The sequence below is a fragment of the Calliphora vicina genome, chromosome 5 (assembly GCF_958450345.1).
Source record: "Calliphora vicina chromosome 5, idCalVici1.1, whole genome shotgun sequence".
NCBI classification, from domain to species: Eukaryota; Metazoa; Arthropoda; class Insecta; order Diptera; family Calliphoridae; genus Calliphora; species Calliphora vicina.
The window spans coordinates 71815797-71840400 of NC_088784.1; the positions used below are offsets into that span (position 1 = coordinate 71815797).

The 24604-nt window shown below is 28.1% G+C and overlaps 2 protein-coding genes across 2 annotated transcripts in view; one reads left to right on the forward strand and one right to left on the reverse strand.

Moving 5' to 3' along the window:
* The window catches only part of cv-2 (crossveinless 2), a 199290-nt gene extending 184815 nt beyond the window's left edge, over positions 1-14475 (reverse strand). The window contains exon 1 of the mRNA XM_065511881.1: positions 13555-14475. The gene's annotated coding sequence lies outside the window, so the exon portion shown is untranslated. The remainder of the gene's footprint in view (positions 1-13554) is intronic.
* Positions 1-24604, forward strand: part of LOC135961369 (piggyBac transposable element-derived protein 2-like) — a 164097-nt gene that overhangs the window by 86090 nt on the left and 53403 nt on the right. The gene's annotated exons all lie outside the window — the stretch shown is intronic.

Sequence of the window (24604 nt, forward strand, 5' to 3'; positions counted from 1 at the left end):
AAGGTAAATTTAAATAGAACAGTCTTTATAATAAACAAATTTATATCTACAATATCTGAACTAATTTCAGAATAAGAAAAAAATTAAAACAAAAAATATTGATTTGAAATAATACCGTGATATTTTAATCGATCTTAATCTAAATGGTATGTACTGCTACATATGTGGGTTTTTGTCACCACATATGTAGCACATACGAACTATTCCAATACATACGAACTTTCGAATATTTCAAAGGAAAGGACAATTATTGAGGAAACGCTACAATTTGGAATATCCCCCCTACAGGCCCGCATACGATTTCTGGAACATTTTCTACCGGAAAATGCAAAACAAAACAGCTAATAACAATAAATAGCTAATGAAAATATGAGCCAGTGAGAAAAGAAGATGGGATTAATTACACAGGTCAAAAGCAAAAAAGGCTTCACTAACCACTATATAGAGTTGATGCATCATGGTTACCTAAATACAAAAATGGTGAAATTTTTCAATTCTATGGATAGATTTTTTAAAATTGTGAATTTTTTTAGACGTTTCTCCACATAATTTATGATAACTCAAAAAGGGTTAGTCCGATATTATTAAAATAAACTTAGAAAAGTTCAAATTTACATAGCCTTTAATCAATATTCATACATTGCGTTTTAATCGGCTCAGTAGTTTCGGAGTTATAAGAACAAATTGAAGCATAATATATATTTCTTACGGAAATTGTTCAGATTTATTGCTTTATCACAAAGCCGCATATAATAGCAACAAAATAAGATATCGATCATAAAAATCGATTGATTCCTTTCGAATTTATTCATAATTAAGTGAATTCGCTCATTTTCACAAAATTTTTGTTTTTTGTTTGATATACATACAATTTAGTAGTTAGTGTTCTTCTTTTGAATGATTGAATATTGAAAACGTTTTCCGCATGCTAGTAAAAATTTTTACTTGTATATTACGTTTTAATCGGCTCAGTAGTATCGGAGTTATAATAACAAATCTAAGCAAAAAATATATTTTTTACGTGAAAATAACAAATTTTTGTGTTTTAAAAAACTCATGAAAAATCGAAAACGGCAGAAATTGTTGAGATTTATTACTTAATCACAAACCCACATATAATAGCAATAAAATGAGATATCGATCATAAAAATCGATTGCTTTCTTTCGAATTTATTCACAATTAAGTGAATTCGCTCAATTTCACAAAATTTTAGTTTATTGTTTGATATACATAAAATTAAGTAGTTAATGTTCTTCTTTCGATTGATTGAATTCTGAAAAAAATTTCCCCATGCTATGTACAAAATTTCACATATATATTGCGTTTCAATCGGCTCAGTAGTTTCGGAATTATAATAACAAATTGAAGCAAAAAATATATTTTTTACGTGAAAATAGCAATTTTTTTGTTTTAAAAAAATCATTAAAAATCGAAAACTTCAGAAATTGTTCATATTTATTACTTTATCCCAAAGCCACATGTAATAGAAACAAAATGATATATTGATCATAAATATCGGTGGATTCTTTTCGAATTTATTCACAATTAAGTGAATTCACTCATTTTCACAAAATATTGTATGCTTACATGCGTGTAATTTGAGTGTAAATTTTAATTGTAACGAAAATTATAACAAAAACAAAACAAATGTAAAATTTACACTCAAAGTACAATCTTGTAAGCATATACAATTTTGTGAAAATGAGCAAATTCACAAAAAAAAAATTCAAAAAAAAATCTATCCATAGAATTCAAAAATTTTACCATTTTTGTACTTAGGTAACCATGAAGCATCAAATCCATATAGTGGTTAGTCTTTTTTAGCCATTTTTAGCTGTTGATCTGTAATATTTTTTATTGAAATTTTATAGTTATTATTAAAAATGCAAAAATAAAAACAAAATTTGAAATTTTTTATCAGCAATCCCGCAATTTCTAAAAAAGTTTTGAAAAATGGAATTTTTTAATTTTTTGGCTATAATATCCATACCAGAGGCAGGGTTATCGGAACCCTTTACAAAATAATTACAAACATATTGGGCCATTTAAAATGGGTAACTATATTTAAATATCGACTATGCGATTAGAGAATTTTTGCCCTAAAGTTGAATTTTACATAAAAAAATAGAGGTTTTTTGGATGGACCTGGTATCTAAAATTTTCAATTTGTTTTTTATTTAAATTATTTTATATAAAGTTAGCTTTTGAAAATGTATAAATTCCTTATACATCTTCCCAGAAATTTGTTAGATAACTTAAAAAGAAAATAAGTACTTTTTCCCAAAAAAACTAGAGAAAAATATAAAATTAAAATGCATATAACTTTGAATACAGTCATGATTTTTAAACAATTCAGAAATTATTTAGAATTATCAAAAAGCTGGGTAAAAATTTTAAGAAGTTAATTTCGTCATATTTAAACGAATTATAATCACTTTTAAAACAAATGTATCTGAAAGACTATTGTGTTTGCTATTTTATTGAAATTTGGAAAGTATTTCCAAATTTTTCCATTAATAGTTTGCATTGTTAGCTGGTCTACTTTCATTTCACACCGAATTTTATGAGAAATTTTTACTATTTATTTTATAAAATCAGAAAAAGGACAATTTTGAATTTATTTACTTTAATTCAAATCTCATAATAAAATTGTGAAAAATAACATAGAACATTTAACCCGCAACTAATCGCTTTTAATCGATTAATAAAATATTTGTATACACACAGTTTTTTTTTTTTTTGTTTAAATCAAACGAGACTGAAATAAACTGGCTATAAAATTTGACTAATTTCACAACACGTAGTTTGTTTGATATTTAGCGACAGTTTTATGACATTTTAAATGCAGAATAAAAACTCAATAGGAATACGAACATAAAATAAAAATTCCCCAGTAATATTTTTTAGCAAGAACATATTTCTTAGGAATAAAAATCAAATAGAAACAGACAGATAGCAATAAATAAAGACAAAAGAAGATTTTTTTTATTGGAAAATTTAGAATATATGTATGAATGTACTTAGTAATCAGGTAAATGATTTATATGAAGAAAGAATTTTCAATTGGAATGACGTCTAGATGATTATGCCCCCGATTCAAAATTTTTAAATATGTTACTTTGACACAGCAAGTGTTAAAATTAACAGATTTTGGGTTTAAATATTTTTGAATGAGAGAACTGTGATTCGAAAATCAAATATAGCTGGACAAAATTATTAGGTGGCTGAACAGTCGTCTGCAATAGAATTGATAGGATTGGAGGTTTAACGAAACAGGTCGTTTAGAAAGATAAGAAATAGATTGGGAGAAAGGACGAAGCCGTGCGGTACCCCTGAATTGATCTTAAAATCGTATGATGAGATTCCATCTTCAACTACTCGTATAGGGCGATCTCTGAGAAAGCTCAATTTAAATCAAGAGAAGTCGACGCCAAAAGCAATAAGTTTTGATAAAAGCGCTCCATGCCAGACTCTAACGAATGCCTGGGAAATATTTAGAGCCACCACTTTACTTTCACCAAAACGGTAAATGGCAACGGTTGTAGGAAAGCTATCAAGTCTCCCGTAGTTTGTTGGGCTCTCAATGTTTAACAAGAGGGTAGTTAATCATACTCTCCATAACTATAGAAAGTGCATTCCTATTGGGCGATAATGTTCAGGGTTGTTATCCTCTATTTTTTAAGGAATTGGAGTTACATTAGCCACCTTAGAAATTTTCCGGTATAAAGTGCTGAAAAGGTTAGCCAATGGATGAGCTAGCGCCGTAGAACACTGTTTCAATACCAGTGCTCGTATATCAGGTGGCCAGGCCCAGGAGTCTTGTTTATGTTGAGATTCGCTAAAATTATTTTAACTGTGCTAGCTGGAATGAATATATTTTCGTGTTCGGGTTATGGTTGATTGCTTTCCAGTAGCCTCGAATTATTAGCGAATAATTCAGTCAAAACGTTAGCTTTATCAACCGGATCAGTGAATGATTGAAAATAGGAATTGAAATTTTTATAATTTTTTTTATGAAAAGTGTGAAATAGAGTTGAAAGTTTGGCAAATTTTGTTGGAAGTTTGTCAAATTTTCTATAATATTACATAGGCCGTTACCAATGATCATAATAAATTATAAAATAAATTTTATTTATAAAAATATTTGTTTTTCAGCATACTTTATAATAATTTGAGATATGACTTTTAATACAGAATAACAATTATTAGCAAGCCTTAAGTGTTGGTTTTCTATGGATACTTTAAGTTTTTAAATATTTATTGAGGCTGCAGAGTTATTTACAATTGTTTAAAATAAGTCATAATTAATATTACTCATACGCTCAAAAATCAAACTTTTGTAAACTCTTTAAAATTGCTTTAAAACATGAAATTTTGTAACAAAATACATAAAAATATTAAATTAATAATTTAAGTTGTATAATCTAACCCCCATATGCATAAACAGTTTATAAATTTATCAAAGGTTTATCAAACAAAATTTCCATACAAAATTTGTTTTATAAACCTTTGATAAATTTATAAACTGTTTATGCATGTGGCGGTAAATATTTTACTTAACATATTGAGTGACTTGGATTGAAAAAATTTCCATATTTCCGAAATGTTCAATATTAAGGATACAATTTGTGTAACAGTTTTAATTAAACAATAGCCACAGATGTTTCTAAAAGTTTTTTGTTTAAAAAATCATAAAGATTAAAACAATTTATAAAATAAAAAACTCTTATAAAAATATTTGTTTTTCAGCCAACATTATAATAATTTTTAATAACCCAGCAAAAACTTTGCTTACCTAGTAAGCCAGCAAGTATAATTGGAGCAAAGCGATAACTACTTATTATTTGACTGAAACACTACTTACCGTTGTTCGAGATTTTTAAAAAATTCAGGGGTCAAGCTTACAAATGTACTTACAATCAGTTGAGAAATAAGTAGTAAATTCACAACAAGAATATGTAGCTAAAAAAAAAACACAAAAAATATTGCCTTGTGTGGGAATCGAACAGTCACATTATTGCTTGTGTTTGATAGTCAAGCTGCTAACTCACTGCTCCATGTACGAGTTATTTTATTGTAAGTTAACAATAGTTTTAACATCAACATATAAATGAATATGATATGAACAAAAAAATTAATGGCTTTGACAGGTGGCGAACCACTAACCTCCCGTTTTCCAGTCAAACACACTAGATAGCTGTGCTAAATGCAAAAGTTCATTACCAGCCTGCATAAAAATAAGTACTTATTCTAGTAAATAAAATAATGTGCTGGGTAACCACCACTCCTTACAAAAGAAGGCATGAAATAACTAGTGGTCATTACAAAAATTCACAAAATTTTTCCTGGGAAGGTATATAAAATAACATTTTATATTGAAAACCTTAATTGTTGTGTTTCTATAGAGGCTTTGAATTTTAATATATTTCTAGAGGTTTCTGAGTTATTTACAATTGCTTAATATAAATCATAATTAATATTACTCATACTCTCAAAAATGATTTTTTTCTAATGCATAAAATTCAGCTTTAAAGTTATTAAAAATCATAAATTAAACCTATTAATTTTATATAATTAATGATTTACTACATATAATGGGTAATTTTGGGTGAAAAGTGTATTTTTTGATAACTTTTTAAAGAAAATATTTGTATGGGATGTTTATTTAAACAATCCTTTAACGAATGATATCGCCTTTTGCTCAAATCAGTTTCTTCATATTTGTTATCACTCCAGATTCTGAATGATTCCTCTCTGGATCTAATTACAATATTGCACTTCTGATTAAACCAGGATTTATACATATTTTTTGTTTGTTTTCTTTTCCATCATAATTATGTTTTCGTCCATTTTTGCCATGGCATTGACACTTTTGTCTAAGAAATAGAGTTTCCAATTAAAATTTAGAAAGAAATAGTTGAGCTCAGCCCCGAAAAGCCTTTTCGTAATTATAAGTTGAACGTTTCGTAGCTGGTCGTGAAACGTTATGTGCTTCGAAAAAATCTACTTCACACTTGTCAGAATGTGCGATCCTTAAAGCCAACAAGCCCACACTCATGTTCAAAGTGGCGCTTAATTGATTTTTTAGAATTAATATTTATTTATGAAATATGGTACCGGGTAAAATTAGACAAAATTCTACATCAAGAGTAGCTAAAATCATTATTCCAGATTGCATACTTTTTCAGCAGTATACTGTCAAAGTGGATAAATTTTTCGTATTTTTATATTAAATACAATTAAAATATTTTTTTTTAAAAAACTTTTAAATGTTAACTTTTTATGATGGAACCATTAACTTCAGATATTTGAGTATATGAATGAGAATCTTTTATTTGGATTTTTTTTGTAAATGTATTTTTGTATTTATACCCTACACCACCATAGTGGGGAGGGTATTATGCGTTTGTGCAGATGTGTGTAACGACTACCTTAAAGTATACCAATCGACTTAGAATCACTTTCTGAGTCGATTAAACGATGTCCGTCCGTCTGGCTGGTTGGCTGGCTGTCCATGTAAACCTTGTGCGCAGAGTGCAGGTCGCAATTTTGAAGATATTTCGATAAAATTTGGTACATATAATTTTTTCGGCCCAAAGACGAAGTCTATAAAAACTGAAATCGGTCCATTATTTCACCTAGCCCCCATACAAATGTCCTCTCGAAATTGGACTTTATCGGTTATAAATGTTTAATTTATATATGTATCTACACAAATTTCGCTCCAAATAAGTTTTATATATACAAAATTCATGTCACCAAATTTTGTTACGATCGGTCCATAATTAGTCATAACTCCCATATAGACCCGCTTCCGAAAATCACTTTAACGTGCTTAAATCACTTAAAAATGTTGGTATATACACAAAATTCAACATAAATAACTTTCATATAGACATAAATCACACGACCTAATTTCGTGGTGATCGGTCCATAATTGGTCATATAAGGCCCACTTCCGAAAATCACTCAAAAATATAAATTATTGATATTTTAAAAGAAAAATATTTTTACTCATTTACTTGGTGTAGGGTATTATATGGTCGGGCTTGACCGACCATACTTTCTTACTTGATTTTTTTTTTCTAAATGTTCCAAATTTAGAGTATTTTTAATTTTTGATGGATAATAACTAAATATATTTGTAGTTGTTTGTTTTAAACTATAAAATAAAACAAGTACAACATTTAGGCTTTTATTTAAAAAAAAATGTTGCGCATGTTTGCGCGCCTTTCTTTAAATTAAGATTTTATTAAAAGACTCGAGCTGCACTGTGGCGGATAATAAAAAATGGAAATAAATGAAAAAAAAATGGAAATAAATCTGTAAATTCTAAAGCTATTGTCGGATTTTAATAAAATTACCCATGGCTATAGAGGAGGTATAGCTGAGTTTAAGTTTCGAATTTGGAGTTAAATCACCAATACGCTCCGGAGCCTCAAGGCCTCAAATTGAGGTAACTCGGGATGAGAAAAAACAAATGTTTGGTCAGAGTGTCAAATTTGGAACCCCTACAACTCAGAGAGTTCTTGACCGATCTTGTTGAAAAATTGTGTCTAAATTATTATTAAATAGTATTAACTTTGGTGTCAATTTCCTCCCGATCGGAAGATATCAGTTTTAAAAATTCTTTCAATGGACATGAACATTTTTTTCTTTTGTGAACATTTTTTTTATAAAATTTTTTATTTCACATAATCTTTAAAAAAAATATATAAACAAAATCTAACACTATTGCCTGAGTTAAGTGTCACTTTGGATGCGATTCAACCCACTGTGCATCGTTCAAATTCTGCCTTATATATGCGCCAGAGTCATGGAAAATTGGATATTTCGGATGAGCGCATTTGATGGCACCGATAGGCCTTTTAAACAAATATACAATTTCGATGATATCTCACACAAACTTTGTTTTATTAAAATTTAAAGATAAGAAGGGCTTAATTAAATACCATTTATATTAGTTTTGAAGTCTGGTTTTATATTTGCTAAAACAAATGATCTATAAGTTATTTAGTTACGCATCAATTTGTTAGAAATTTTGAAGCAAAAGTTTGAGCGAAGATTTGTTCATCTTCTTGCTGTTCTCTCATGAAAACCAAAAGATAAAGATTTATAGCTTTTATAAAAAATATATTTTGCTTTCTTCTGAAAACATACATATTTAGAATTTTGTGCAGCTAGTGCCGAGTGATAATATTCCAAAATTATTATGTTAATAATATTAAGACTCAGAAAAAATAAATTGTTGTCATATTAAACAAAATTATTTGTTAGTTATTAAATATTTGGGGGATTTAAACGGTCTCCTAATAGGTCGTATTGTCATAATGTCATAAAATATTTTTTTTGTTTAAATTAATATTTGTTGGGTTTGTCATAAAATAACACTGTTTTTGTTTGCAGCACAACAAGAATTTGTTTAAACTAAAAAAATATTTTACGACATTATGACAACACGACCTAATAGCAGACCGTTTGAATTCCCCACTTGTGTGAATTTTTAAACAAATTATTTTTCGCTTTTAATTTTTTATAAACCTTAATTAAAATCCCCAAGAGCAATTACAAAATGAATAAAAAATTTAAAGCCCTACTGTATATTTGTTTCAATATTAGTTTCATAAGTTTATTTTTTATATTAAAATCCTAAATGTGTCTTGAAATAAATTTATTTATATGATTTTTTTTTAAATATATTTTTTTACTTATAAATATTAAATGAATATTAAGTGTTTCTATTATTAAAAAATAAATAAATAATACTTTTGTATCGATTCGAATTGAATTTGTAAATAATACGAACTAAACTCGCATTTTTTATTTGTTTTTTGTTTTTTTTTTACACAACGTCATGGAAAATACACATTTTTACATTTGCAAAATGTAAATAATATTATTATATATTTTGTTGCTGTTGTTGTTGTAGTTGTTGTTATTTTCTGTAAAACTAGCATGTTATTTACACTCTTTGTTTATTTTTATGAGTGTGTGTTAATAAATTATAAAATATACAATACAATAATACAACAATTTGTAACATTGTCAAGACATTATTTTCGTAATAAACTTAAATTTTAAATAGAATTTAAAAAGGAACTTTGAAGAATGTGTTTAAACACTTTTTTTAATTTATGAATTTATAGTTTGAGTAATAGAAAAGGGGGTTTACAATGTTTTGTTCGATGCAAATATGCAAATATTCTCCTAATCCGCCAATTTCAAATCGATCCCGATGCTTAACCACAAATGGCATTATCGTTAAAATTTATACCCACCATCAAAAAAGATGGGGGTATTTTGATTTTGTCGTTCCGTCTGTAACTCATCGAAATATTCATCACAAAACCTTATGCAATTCTAAGACGATCTAGCTATGTCCTTCCGTCTGTCTGTAAAAAACACAATAGGGCCCAAACGGTAGCTGGCTGAAATTTTCAACAAATACTCTGTGTTGATAAGGTTTCTTTGGTATTGAAAATGGGCAATATAGGTACATGATTTCACCTAGACCAGATATAAATTTCACAGATGTGAACTTATGGTAGTTGTTTGTAATATTAGTAAAATTCTAAGAAAGTTTTAATTTTTAATTTAGAGGGTGCTGTGGCTTAATTGGTTAGCGTGTTTGATCATTAAGCATGATATAGTATTTGTGGCCTGGGTTCGATTCCCAGCCACTGCCAATCAACAACATCAGTTTATAATAAATATTAGTTTAGTAATAACTAATATATATCACAGCGCCCTCCTTCGGTTGTAGAACACTAAAACGCCACCGAAGTAAAATAATTAAATAAAGGTTGTTGGCATTGAATAATGCGCCATCTCACCATCAGAGGCGCTGCAACCTGCACTAATAACAAACATAACGCGCAATTGCAGAGTTGTCAATTAAAAGGGTTTCTCCTCCTTTCACCACCTTTTCTTCTACACTTTATCCCATTTCCAAAGAAAGTAACACAAATATATATAGGCATATTAATTGCCTGAGTGTTATTTCTCTTTAAAAAAAAATCATTCGACATATTTTTTTAAGCTATTTTGTAATGAATTTGATTTAAAGAAAACTTGAATGATTCAATAAGGAATTAATATAATAAAGAATGAATTCTTAAAGGAATGGATTACTTAGATTAACAGTACGAATTAATTCATGCTGAATGGTTCAATGGAACTGCTAAGAGGCTATGTTTAATTTGATTTTAAATTTTTTTTTGAAAATTCTTGCGAAAGTAAAAATACTCAAAATAATCACACATACGAGTGTTGTTTTTGTTTCCACATAGTTTTTTTTTATTAATTCATTATCACTATTTAGGTTTTTGACAACTGAGTTAGGTCTTTGAGAGGAGAATTTCGGATCAATGGGTATTTATCTATGCCATAGACATAGAGAAACTACAAAAAAACTCAAACCAAAATTTTACTCAAAATAATCACACATACGAGTTTTGTTTTTGTTTTTACATAGTTTTATTTACTAATACATTCTCACCACTTAGGTTTTTGACAACTGAGTTTGGTATTTGACAGGAGACTAAAATTTCAATAATTTTCTATTTTTCATAAAATGTATTAAACAAATTGGAGTAAATTCTTTTTTATTCATTACACTATACAACAAACTCAAATTTTTTCCAAAATTACAAGGTCCGACTAATAAATTTTGATAGAAGAGACAAAAAAAGAAGACACGTGTATCGGCGTTTTGAAAGTTTACATCTGAATTTCATTTGAGGGCGGGTTAAAGTTTCCCAACTCTGGCACATTCTTATTGTTAATCTTCATAAGAAACCATATGATCCTTACATTTTAGTCATAACATGTGTTCCGCAAAGTTATGTAAAATGTCACGGAGAATATTTTTGTAGAATATGGTAACCCCCTAAATACTCAAGGCATGGGTCTTTTTTGTCCTTCTTTTAAAAAGTGCAAAAACCACCATTAAAATATTTATTTAAGGGATTAAACTGTTCTGCAAAAAAATTATACGTGAAATTTTACTATAAGTCCCTAAATACATCAAAACGGAAAATTCAACCAGAAAGTCAGAAATAAGACACAACAAAAGAGAGCTTAGGTTAATTTCGCATTTATTAAGAATTTTATTTTAAAGAACATTTTAGGTATAAAATGTATTCTGCAAATTTATGTAAAATGTTACGAAGAACATTTTTGTATAATATGTTAACCCTCTAAATCCCCAAGGCATGGGTCTTTTTGTCCTTCTTTTAAAAACGAGCAACAAACACCATTAAAACAGGGATTTAAGGGGTTAAAATGTTCCGCAAAAATATTATCCGTGAAATTTTACTAGAAGTCGTTAAATACAAAAACTAAAAACAAAAATACAAAACTAAATTGTTAACAAACTTACTTGTCGAATAAAACTAGACAAATAATCGAGAAAAACATATATATTTTATTCGAATGAATAAAATTTTTCCAATCCGGAGTACTTGAATAAATTTATTTTCAAGCTAAAATAAAAAAAAAAAATTATATAAAAGAAAATTGAGAGAAAAATATCACAAAGAAACAAGACCAATAGTTTATAACATTATTTCAAATTGATTGCATTGACAATTTTATTAGAAACGACTTTCTACATTCATTTACCAATCGACCTAGGGAAGGTTAAAGCATCTGTAATAGAGTTATAATGATTTTTTCAATTAATAATAAACAATATAGATTTAATTTTTTATATATTTCAATCGAAAGCTTTACAAATTCAATCAACAATTATTTCATAAAATAATCAAAGAGTCTTTATACGAAAATTATATATATTATTCGAATAATATTTTTTAATCGTTATTTGTTCGAATAATCGAGATAATTTCAAAAATTCATCAATTACTCGTATTATAAAAAATTAAAAAAAAAATTGTGTTCATTAAAATAAAACACGAATAATTAACAAACCAATACTTTTTATTGGTATATATTGGGTGTATGACTTAAAAATTCGGGATTTACAATAGATGGCGTATTTTTTGAACGCTGTTTTTAACAACTTATATGTCATTTTGCATGTCCGAAATTTTTGCACCAAATCATTACTTGCGATGAAAAATGGATCCATTACGATAGCCAGAAGCGTAAGAGAACCAGACGAATTGACACCAAAGCCAAATATCCATGGCTCTAAGTTAATGTTCTATATGTGTTGGGACCAAAAGGGTCCTATCTATTATGAGCTGCTGAAATTTGGCCAGACCAATCACAGGGAACCTGTACCAAACACAACCGAAAATCCCTCAGAATATGCGGCCAGACATGAAACTGTAACATTCCATCATAACAACACTCGGCTACATGTTGCAATATCTGCTAAAAGCTATTTAGAATGAAGTGGTTGGGAAGTTTTGCCTCACCCTCTTTATAGTACAGAACATGCCTCATACTACTACTATTAGTTTCGATCGAATTATATTGATCTATCTGGGATACGCTTCATTTTGGAACAGAGTATTCGATCATTCCTGGCCTCAAAAGATGATCAGTTCTTTTGGCTCGAAATCCATATCCTAACAATGACCAATACTTAGAATAAATTTATATTGTATAAATTTTTCAAAATATATATATATATTTCAATGTAAAAATATCAAAGACCGCGGTGTTAAAAATTAATAAAGAATACGGTATGAGGACACATAAACTCTCTACTATTTTCGTGAAAAAAAATGTCGATGGAAACTCGATTAGTTCAAGATTTATAAAGAAAAACTTTATTAAAAGTACGTTTTTTCACATTAATTCCTATACAAATTTAAGCAAATAGAAATAGAATCAATTTGAATTTATATTGTAAAACACAGGTGCTTAAATTTTTATATTATTGAAACTGTGCAAAAACGAATAGGTTTTCATAGAAAAAAATTATAATAACTATTGTTAAATTTGAAAAATTACGAAAAAAAAGAAAAAATAAAGTTTTTATAAAAACTTATAAAATTTTTTTATGAAAGCTTAATTCTTTGCCTATCCATAATTGTTTAAAATTTTTAAATCGGTCTAAAAATGTGTGAGTTAGAGGTACTAAAGAACTACGACCTAACCTAATACAGTTTTTTAAAACTAAATCAAAATTTTGAGGGTGTTTCAAAATCTTTGAAAACGGTTTTAGTATGTCCTCACTTAGGTCTGCAACCCCCATTAGGTCGCTTTTCAAGTTCTGACAAAAAGTGTTATTTTGTAACAGAGTGTTATTTTCAAACACAATGGATATTGAGAGACATAGACATAAACGAAAAATTTTAAAAATTCTCGATTTTATAATCACGGACACACTTGCTTTGTTTTAATTTGTTTAATTCTAAACATCAACTAAATACAAAACTAAAAGCAAAAAGTTTAAAAAATTATTTTTTTTTAAATTTAAATTAATTCCTGTTTATTCCAGTACTTATTACTAAGTTGTTAATATATTTTACTTAATAGCATATTTGTAATTCTTTCAAACTTAAAAGGCCGTTCATAATACCATAATTTCATAATCTTTCTTATAAAATATTAAATGCAAAAATCATCTGAATAAATACCTTTAATTCCTTAACACTCATACGCCCGGGTGGACATGAAAAACATTTTTCACTTGAAATAATTCACTCTTTACAACTATTTTCTTTTTTTAATTAAAATTTCTGTATGAAAATATTATAGAAAAAACGCGGCAAAATTAAATTTAGCTTTATAAACGAAATTTTATTTATTATTTTGTATTAAATTCTTTGCACATTAAGTGATTGGCAATTATAATTTCTTTTTTTTTATTTTCAACTAAAAACTTTGTTTTCTAACGTCATAATCTGGTATTTCTTTTTAGTTGTTTGATTATTTGTATTTATTTTTTTTTATTATTTCTTTAAATTGCTATAAAATATTTAAATTTATCATTAAAATACAACCTTTTCTTAGCGATTCTCTTTTAATTTTTCTTTTCTAAACATTCTTTTCAACCACAAAATTATTTGTTGGCCCGTTTATTGCCATAAACTCACACACAAATGCAAACGCACACGTACCAAATTCCGGCTTAAATTAATTGACAAAAAATTTATTTAAAAAAATAAAATAAAAAACAAACTATAAACCAGCGGCAAAAAAACACACAAACAAAACAATGCCACCATAAAAATTTTGTTAAAAAAAACAAAAAAAAAATCTTTCTGCCTGCTACCACCAACTCTCACATGAACAAGAAAAACGTTTTTCTTTAGTTGTTAGTGTGTTTGTGTAAAATTTTCTTTTAAAAGATTTGATTTTCTTTATTTATTTTGTGGTTTCTTGAACAGAGAAAAATAAATTTGCTTCAGAAATTGTTAGACCGTTCGGCGCTACGGTTTAACTACAACTGATTATTTTCAAACAGTTGTTTAATACAAATACGCTTAATACACTCGGGCCGCGGTATTACCAACAACCAAACCGACTGAACAATACGACATACAACTCAACTCAACCAGCCAGCGAGCCAGCCATCCATTCATTCATTCAGTCAGAGTCAGTCACTCAGTCAGAGTCAGCCAAACAACCAACCAGCCAACCAACCACCATCATCATCAGTCTTTTAAGCGAAATATTTAAGAGCAAATTATTACTGTTCAATTAACATTAAAGAGCAGCACTCGTGTTTTCTCTTACATTTCAACTACACTGTTTAACAGTTGTCTGTTAAGCTTTTTTCTGTTTTGTTTTCTTTGTTTTAGCCGGCATTTCTGCGAGTATGTTAATTTTTGCCTTTTGTTTAATTAAAGGGGTTTTAAGATTTTCTCAAATTTTATTGTATTGTAACAGAATTTGTATTTGTTTTTTAACTTGTCACACAGTGCTTCGAAAGATGCAATTGTTGTTTATGCGTAATAGAGAAATTCTTGGAAAAAAATATATTTAGATTTTTTAATTAAACAAAAAAGTAACAATAAATAAGTACTGTTTTGCCAAATGATTCATTCAAATTCTGAGATGAATAATTTTTTGTTTGAAAACACATGTCAATACTCAAAAATCATTGAGAATTATGAAAAACATGCATATAAATCAGGGATGAAAAAATGGCTTATTTGATTTAGTACCAAATATGAATATAAATTTCTTAATATATTTTTATTATAAATAACTTAAAAACTTAAAAAGAAATGTTGCACCAAATGCTGAAGCAAATCTGATTACTATAATAAAAATTTCAATAAAAAATCCGGAAAAATTGTACCAAAAATATACCAACAAAAGTACAATTGTACCATGTTTGTCATCCCTGATAAATAAATGTACGAAAACACCAACAAAATTTTTGTTATGACTGCGGACTTTGATCACACATCTAATGAGTTTAGTTATGAATGTAATGACCACCACCCAAGGTGAAAATGAGTCAGTAATATCACTGTGTCTAGAGTCTAGACCAATTGATAGGGATTTTCACACAGTCATAGCTAATGAAGATTTTAAATCTTTAATAATGATGAAAATTTATTAAACAGTATAACAAAGGAAGGTCATTTCCATTAGTTTCAACGAACAGGGGTTAATACATCTGTAATTTAGATATATTTTTTTTCGATTTCAAAGGATTTTCAGCTAAAGCACTGATTTTAACCCGCCAGTGGTGACGCAAATTTTAATTTCATAAATGGTGACCCCGGTCTAAAGGGTAGGTATAGCTGAGTTTATGTTTTCAATTTGGACATTAAACACTAAACGGTGGCGGAGCATCATGCGCCAAAGTACAGTATCTCGGGAATATGAAAAATTAAAAATGATGCCAAATCTTTGTTCTCAATCCGATTTAATAGATGTGTATTAGAGTGTCCCTTAGATTTTAATTTTTTTAAATGTTGAAACGGTACCCTCTGAAATCTTTCTTAATGACCTAAAATACCATCAAAAAAATGTTTAGCTTGTTCTAAGAAGGGCAACCCGTGCCAACTTTCGATTTAGTTTTGAGGTGCATTTATAAGGGGAAAAATGCATTTTTTCAGTTTTTTTTTTAAATTTCGATCTAGTATAATACAGATACATCATATTTTAATATTGTTTGAATCATTCATTATCACATTTTCAAATTTATATGTAAGATATACATACATATGTAGAGTGTCCCTTAGAATTAAATTTTTTGAAATGTTGAAACGGTACCCGCTGAAAACTTTCGTAATGACCTAAAATACTACCAAAAAAATGTTTAGCTTGTTCTAGTAGGCCAACCAGTGCCGACTTTCGATTTAGTTTTGAGGTGCATTTACAAGGGGAAAATGCATTTTTTCAGTTTTTTTTAAATTTTTGTCATTAAATAATTACTTTTGCAATTTAATTGAAAAGAATCGAAATGTGTACGTAATTGTCGTTCTAATGAGATATAAAAGACAAAATTGGTTAAAAAATGTTGATGTTATTAAAAAATCGCCAGGCCATTAACGTGTCTCAGGCCACTAGAACAAGAAATGTAGGAACAAAATTAACATGTTTTGAGAAATATTAAAACAAAAGTTTATTCTTACTTAAAATATATCCATATTTACTTGTATATGAGTTCTTATCTTCATAGGATACAGTTAACCTATTCGCAGGTATAACCAAAAAAAATATTTTTTCAAAGTTTCAAAACTCCAATTCCAAATTTTTAAAAATTTTGTTTAACAAATTTCAGAATTTTTGGATCATCACATGGCGATTTATTTACAACATAATAGCGAATAAAAATGTAAAAAAACTATACCTCCTATAGTTTTTCAGTAGCTGCGATTTAAATTTTACGATTTTCGAGAAAAACTAATACTTATTTGGCCATATTTTGGCTTACTGTTATGATTTTTAAGTAAAACTAATTCAGAATATTATAGTCCAGGCCAATTTAAATATAGTCTGAGTGTTTTACTAAAATCGGAAAACGCTAAACCTTAAATCTATAGGGTCAAAGGTCAAATTTTTCAATATTTCGAATTTTTCATGGAGAGATAGCGAAATATTATATATTTTTGGGATGATTTTGATGAAACTTAAGAAAAATATAACACGAAGTCTAGTATTTACAATAACAGTACAAAAATGAAAATTAACCCTTAAGAGCACTTGGGGTCGAAATGACCCTGAACTTTTAAAACTTTTTTTAAGTTTCATCAAAATCGGCCAAAAGTATATAATATTTCGCTATCTCTCCACGAAAAATTCCAAATATAGAAAAATTTTACCTTCACGCTTTAAGGTTTAACGTTTTCCAATTTTAGTAAATCTTTCAGAGTATATTTAGAATTATCTGGACTATAATATTCTGAATAGGTTCTACTTAAAATTCATAACAGTAAGGAAATTGGGCTCATTCGCCAACATATGGCCAAAAAATTAGTTTTTCTCGAAAATCGCATGTACGGAAAACTATAGGAGGTATTGTCATACTTTTTTCATATTTTTATTCCCTATTATATTCTCAGTAAATCACATTGTGATGATAAAAAAAAATTTTGAAATTTGTTTAACAAAATTTTTAAAAAGAAGACAAAAACTCATTTTGATTTTGATGGATATATTTGAAGTAAACATAAGCTTTTATTTTATTCCTACATTTCTTGTTTTAGTGACACGTTATGGACTGGGAAATTTTTAATTACATTAAAATTTTTTAACCAATTTCTGTTTTTTATGTCTCATTAGAACGACAATTATGTACACATTTCTATTCTTTTAAATTAAATTGCAAAAGTATATTTTCAATGGCAAACATTTTTACAAAAACTGAAAAAACGATCATATTTCTTCTGTTCCGATTTCAAAGAAATCTCCTTGTTGAGCACAAAAACCTCGTCGTAGCTATCAATTATCTCGTACAGATTATGAGATATTAGCATTTTATAACTAAATTCCCAACATTTTTACCCACCCTACCTCAGTTTTTGATAACAATGGGTCCAAATATTTTCTCTACTTTTCTTTTATTGGACTTACATTAATGTATATGTCAAATTAAAAAAGAATTGTTTAAAGATCATGACTGAGTCTAAAGTTATATGCATTTTAATTTAAAAAAATAAAAAAACCGAAAAAAATGAAAAAAAAAATTATAACGAAAAAAACATTATTTTTGATTAGGGCAAAAATATCAAAATATAGTAACCCATTATAGATGTTCCAATATATTCTTAATTATTTTGTAAAGGGTTCCCATAATCCCGTCCCTGGTATGGATATTATAGCCGAAAAACTAAAAAATCTTATTTTTGGGATTTTTCAAAACTTTATTGGGTTATTCCTGATAGCGTTATTCCTGATAGCAAATTTCAAAATTTTCTTTTTATTTTTGCATTTTCAATAGCAAAATCAATATAACTGTAGAAAATATTCATAAATAAAAATTTAATTTCAATTTGTAATATTAGTATCTTCGCAAAAACTCAATAAAAAGAATTTTTTGTCATATTTTTCAAAAAAGTAGTCCATGAATTTTTTAATTGTCAAAAGAACATTCGACAACAACAGAACTGTTACAACAACAACGAGTTAAAATATCCAGAGAAAATCTTTTCTGAAGTCTGACTGTAGCCGAACCTTATATTCGGCCAAAAAATCCTCAGACCTTGTTTTAATAAAATATGTAGGTTATGGGCAAGTCTTTAAATTACTATTTAAAAATTAACTTTTAAAATTCATATTTTATCACATAAGTTTTAACATCACGAAAATAATTTGATGAATTTAAAAATTCCAGTCATTATTATCATAACTTTCACTAGATCCAATTAATTTCAGATAATTCGTTGGGACATCATATTGGTAACAACACTTTCCGCTTCTAAAATCTTATTAAATTATATCATAAAATTAAGAAATCAAAATTTAACAATAAAGTCTTACCTAATTGCTAAAATAGAATTGACTGTCTGTAAATGTTTCTTATATTTGTTTTTACGATGTTCATTTGACTGAACATACGTTCAACGTCCGCATTAGACCACGGAAGACTGAGAAGTTTTAAAAAAAAATTGGCAATTTCCACGAATCTCTTGTTCCCTCCGGCATCTCTATGCTTTTACCTCTGCCCAGAAAGATAGTGTGTTGTTTTTATACCCTTCAGCTTCGTGAGAAGGGTATATATAAGTTTGTCATTCCGTTTGTAATTTCTACATTTTTCATTTCCGACCCTATAAAGTATATATATTCTGGATCCTTATAGATAGCGGAGTCGATTAAGCCATGTCCGTCTGTCTGTCTGTCCGTCTGTCTGTCTGTCTGTTGAAATCAATTTTCTGAAGGCCCCAGATATCTCCGGGATCCAAATCTTCAACAAATCTGTCAGACATACTTTCGAGAATTTTGCTATTTAAAATCAGCAAAATCCGTCCATAAATAACGGAGATATGAGCAAAAATCCGAGACAACCTCTGAAAATTTCATCAAAAAACACAATGTATTGCATGCTTTGACAAAAAAGCAACAAAACGTATGTTTTTGGATGTACATGCTTTGCGTATTTTGTTTTTTTTTGTGTTTTGTTTCTTTTGGAGTTGTTGTTGTTTTTTATACAACTAAACGTTTGTTTGGTTGTGTGTTGGTTTTTTTGACAAAAAAGCAACAAATCGTATGTTTGGATGGCATGCTTTGCGTATTTTGTTTTTCTTTTGTGTTTTGTTTCTTTTGGCGTTGTTGTTTTTTTATACAATTAAACGTATGTTTGGATGTGTGTTGGTTTCATTGGCTTGCGTATTTTGTTTTTTCTTTTGGTGTTTTGTTTCGTTTGGCGTTGTTGTAGTTTGTTGTGTTCTTGATAAATTTAGGATGCTGTACGCTGAAAGTGGGCATTGTACATACATATATACTAATTATAAAAAATAATAATGCATCCACAACAAAGGTGAAGGGTATATAAGATTCGGCATAGCCGAATATAGCACTCTTACTTGTTATTAATCCATTTTATATATTGAATGTTGGAATATTGGTCAATTATTTTTCCAATTTGTTCCTCGCTTATACAAAATAATTTTAAAATTGGTAAAATTTCGCCTTCGGAACTTAAAATGTTTTGGACTGAAAAAAATCTATATTTTGTAAAACTTTTATATTGTCTGGTAATCTTAAATAAAAAAGGGGTTAGTTTATGTATTTTTATATGTAGTTGCTTACCTTTGTTTTAATTGGGTTATTAATCCAACAACGAAGAAGTTGATGCAATTATTTATAATTTCTTGCACTTTATTTTTTCGAATTTTACCTGAGAAATTTTCCTCTGAATTTTTTTTTATTTTTTATGATTTTCAGCTACAAAATGAGAAAATATACGCGAAATTCGCAAAATTTAGTAAAGAGGATGAAATGCCCTTATGTTTATGGATGTTTTATTATGATTAGTTTCAGATATTTATAAATCATCTTAAAATATTGGCCAATATATGGCTATTATGCAATTTTTTTTTTAAATAATTCATTCGATAATACATTATAATGCAATTTATTTTAAAATAGCATACAATTTACGTAAAAAATTCCGTCATGTGCAATTTTTTAATATTTATGAACATGTTCTTATTCTGAATGAAAATAGTTTTGGAAAAAAAAGTCATATTCGATTAATAATATTTATTACAAAATTCATTCCAATTATGAATTTCTTTTTTTGTGTCAAAATTTGCCATTATACTTTTACACCGATTTTTGGCCTAATCCGAAATGAAATACTCGGTCGGGCTCTATAAAGTAGTTTAAATTTTTTATTGTCATTCCTAAGGCCATTTTTATGCTTATAATACATATTTTCCATTGTCCTGGTGATCACAATAGGAGTGCATTTTTCGATCACATCTATATTTAAGAAGTTATTGACGATAAAGGAATATCACAACCAAAGGATTTTAGACATATCAGCCCGTCGCACAGTGCTTTGTTCAATGGACAAAAATCAAAAACAAGATAATGTCTTTGATGTTAATGAAATTTATATTTTTCAATGGACAACTAAACAACTCATTCGTGTAAAAAAGACTTTTTTATAAATATCTCTTTTTGTCGTCACTAGAGGTAGCTAAAGTTAGTACATTTTCAACATAAATTTTATGGAGAAAAATATATTTTTTTTATGGTTAACTAAAATCATTGTTAAAAGTTCGTTTAAAAAGATATAAACTCGCGATTGGCTGCAAATGAAAGAATATGAATGTGGAATTATGAAAAATTACTGTTTTTGTCAAAAAGGGTTTAACAGTTTAATCTGCGCAATTTTTAATAATTAAAATTTTTTTTATTGTAAGCCTGAAATTCTAAAACTTTGTTGGAATATTAGTAAAATACGTGTTAATCTATTTTGATTATGTTTAACTATAGAATAGCCATAAGTATTATCTATAAGAAAATGTAATCATTAGTTGTCCTTTCGTATGAAAACTATTAAAATTTTGTTTTTGTTTAAATGTATAAATTCACATTTCGTAAATTTTCAATTTGATGGTTTGGGGAAATAGCTCCAGATTTTTGGTTTTTTATAAAATAATACGGTTTTTTCTTTTAAATAACTAAGAAATATTGCGTTATTTATCAAAAGTAGCTTAATGACATAAAGTGTATGAATAGGTCTTTATTTGGTTCTTGATGTTGTATGTTTTTTTGCTGAAATCAAAAAAAAATTCCAAAGTTTGATTTAATTTTGAAAAAAAATATGTTAATCAATTTTAATTTTTCTTTAATTTTATCTAATGCCTATCTCTTATTTATTATAATGTGAAATCATTATTTGTCCGTTTTGACTAGAACTTTAAAAAAAATTTGTTTTTGATGGCTCCCATAAATAATACATTTTTACCGTAAATGTAAGTAACTCAATAATTTAATATAACCTACATATACTTAGATTGAGATATTAATATGAACTTCTGCTGATATTAGGAACACTTAAAGTATAATCCAACATCCAGTTTCTAATATTACAGCTGAACCATAAGGCTATCAATATTTGAAAATGTCCGTCCATCCGTCCTTCCGAATTTAGAAAATATATAAAATATTTTTTTTAAAAAAGGATATATGGCAGTTATGTAAATCCTTGCTAAAATTGAAATATTAATAACTAAATTAATCTGATATTATAAGAGAAAAATAATTTCTGAAAATGAATAAATTTATACAGGTTTATAGGTTTTTTAAGGAAAAGGATGTATGGCAGCCACCCGAATCCGTGCTGCGATTGTAATAAAAATTTTACAACAATAACTTTATTAAAATGACTATAAACATATTTTAAAATGTTAGGAGTATAACTGTGAATTTTATTCAAAATTATATGTTCAGGATATATGGGAGGTACCCGTGTCCTTTCACGGATTTTTTCAAGAATTATATTTTTTCTTAATCTTACCAAAAGGTAATATTCCACTAATTTTTATTCGTCTGCAATAACTCCTTCTATTTTTGTCCATTGCCTATATGAAAACAAAGCACTGTGCGTCGTCTTTGCTAACGACAGTAATCGAGAAACTGGTCTATATCAAAGAAGGAACATCATGTTGACTGTCTTAAGAGTAAATATGCTGAAAGTGCGTTACACGATTCAGTTGGTTATATAGAAAATGACTTATGGCATATGGAATATACGTTGAACGTGTTCTTGTATATCGAAGGAGCCTTCCAATAAATTAAAATTTATGAAATTGGGAATCCTGTTGAATTGGATAGTAAGAATGCTTGACAGAGGGCTTAATGCCTACTACAGCTCTCTGAATTTCATAGGTAAGAATTGGTATCTGCAAACACGTATGGTAAACTATATTTACACATCGGTTCTCAGACCTATTTCTAAGTATGGTTGAACTTTCTGGAGGGAAGCTATGACATGGTAGCTATCCCAAGAAGATACTAAAGTAAGCTTAAAGTTGTGTCTTAGTAGCTATCACTGGTGTCAATCGAAGCAGATAGCTTTCGATATCTTCAAATATACCTACTATCTTCTGAGGTTTATGTAGCAGTAATTGCGGCAAGGAACTTGCTACAACGTTATGAGCCTACTATGATAAAGTCAATGCAAGAAGGGCATACTAGGATTTTCTATGAAATCGGGAGCCTTATACACGATGTTTATTGCCTTACGGACTATATAGTCTCGGTACTCGATATCGGTTGTCCACACATTGAATAGCCATGCGATTAACTCTACTTAGTGACTGTATGATAATAGGTCTGTACGATGTTAGATAATGTTGGGTAGCGGATCATTGTAATATACAGAGAAATGAAACGATGGAACATATAATTGTTAACTGGGGAATATCTTCTGTGTCATTAGGGGAATCAGTTGGCCTAATCACTAAATAATGTTAATTGATGAAGCCCTAGTTTCCTACTCCTTCCTATTTGTCTACTAATAATACCTTTTAAATTATCATTACCTTTCTTAATTGTCTTTTCCTTTTTCATTTTTTTTCTCTTTTTCAAAGTGTAGCACAATAGAGGTCTTCGGGCGGATGTGTACACCTGGGTTACATTAGCCTTCTTAACCTAAACAATTTTTCACTTTTCTATATTTAAAATCACCATAAATTTAACTGAACTAAACTTGTTTATATTTCGTTCGCCTTTAAAAGCCATTATTAATTAAAATCAAATGATTCAATTAATTAATTATGACTTAAAAGGTTTGACTTGTAAATGAAAAACTAAATAAATAATAGAAACGCATATAAAAAATGCAATAGACAATCAATTAAAATAAATCTGTACGAGTAGTTAAATCCACGAGTATTAATCAATAAGTTAAATTACCAGGGCTGCGACTTTTATACTTTAAAATATTTATACATTATGGGGTAGCAAATGAAAAATGTGGAAATTACAAACAGTATGACAAACTTATATAAACCCTTGCCACTCAGGGTGTAGAGTATAATAAGAATACCCATTCTCATATGAGGCCAAAAATTTACCCATTGTCGGTCCAAATTTCTAAGGCTTTATTATACACATTGTTGGAAAAGTCTTTGAATTACTTTCTATTTGATAACCACATTGTATATGTACATGACTTTGTAAACGAGATATGGGTAAAAAGGTCCAAAAATATAGGTAGTCATTGTTATATTTTATATCTCAGCCATTTATGGACCGATCCTAACTGAAATCCTAACTGAAAAAAAGCCCAAATTTAAAAATTGGGCTTTTGAGCTTTTTGGGCATGAGCTATCATCATAGAGTTTGACTCAAATGAAAAGTGTTAGCGAATTATATCAAGTGACACATTAATCCAATCCTCACTCCTACATCTGTAAGTATGTATTTACTGCAAACACGATTTTAAAAACAAAAACGCAGCTCTGGTAATTCATATTTAATTTTTCTTAATAAATTGTTATTTATTAAAACAAATGCATACATTATTTATATTTGCAAATCAATTTAATTAATTTTTATTTGCTCGTCTTAAGCGAAAACGTTGAGTTTTTTTTCGAAATTTAAGGGAAATTGTTTCAAGTAACTAGTTGAAACACTTAAAAATTGATATTGGACCTATAGCTACCTTAAAACAGAACATCGTTACAAATAATGAATTTAAATATAGCTTAATTCTTTAAAATCTAAATTAAGAATTAATAAATTTTCGGATTTCTAAAATGTTCCATT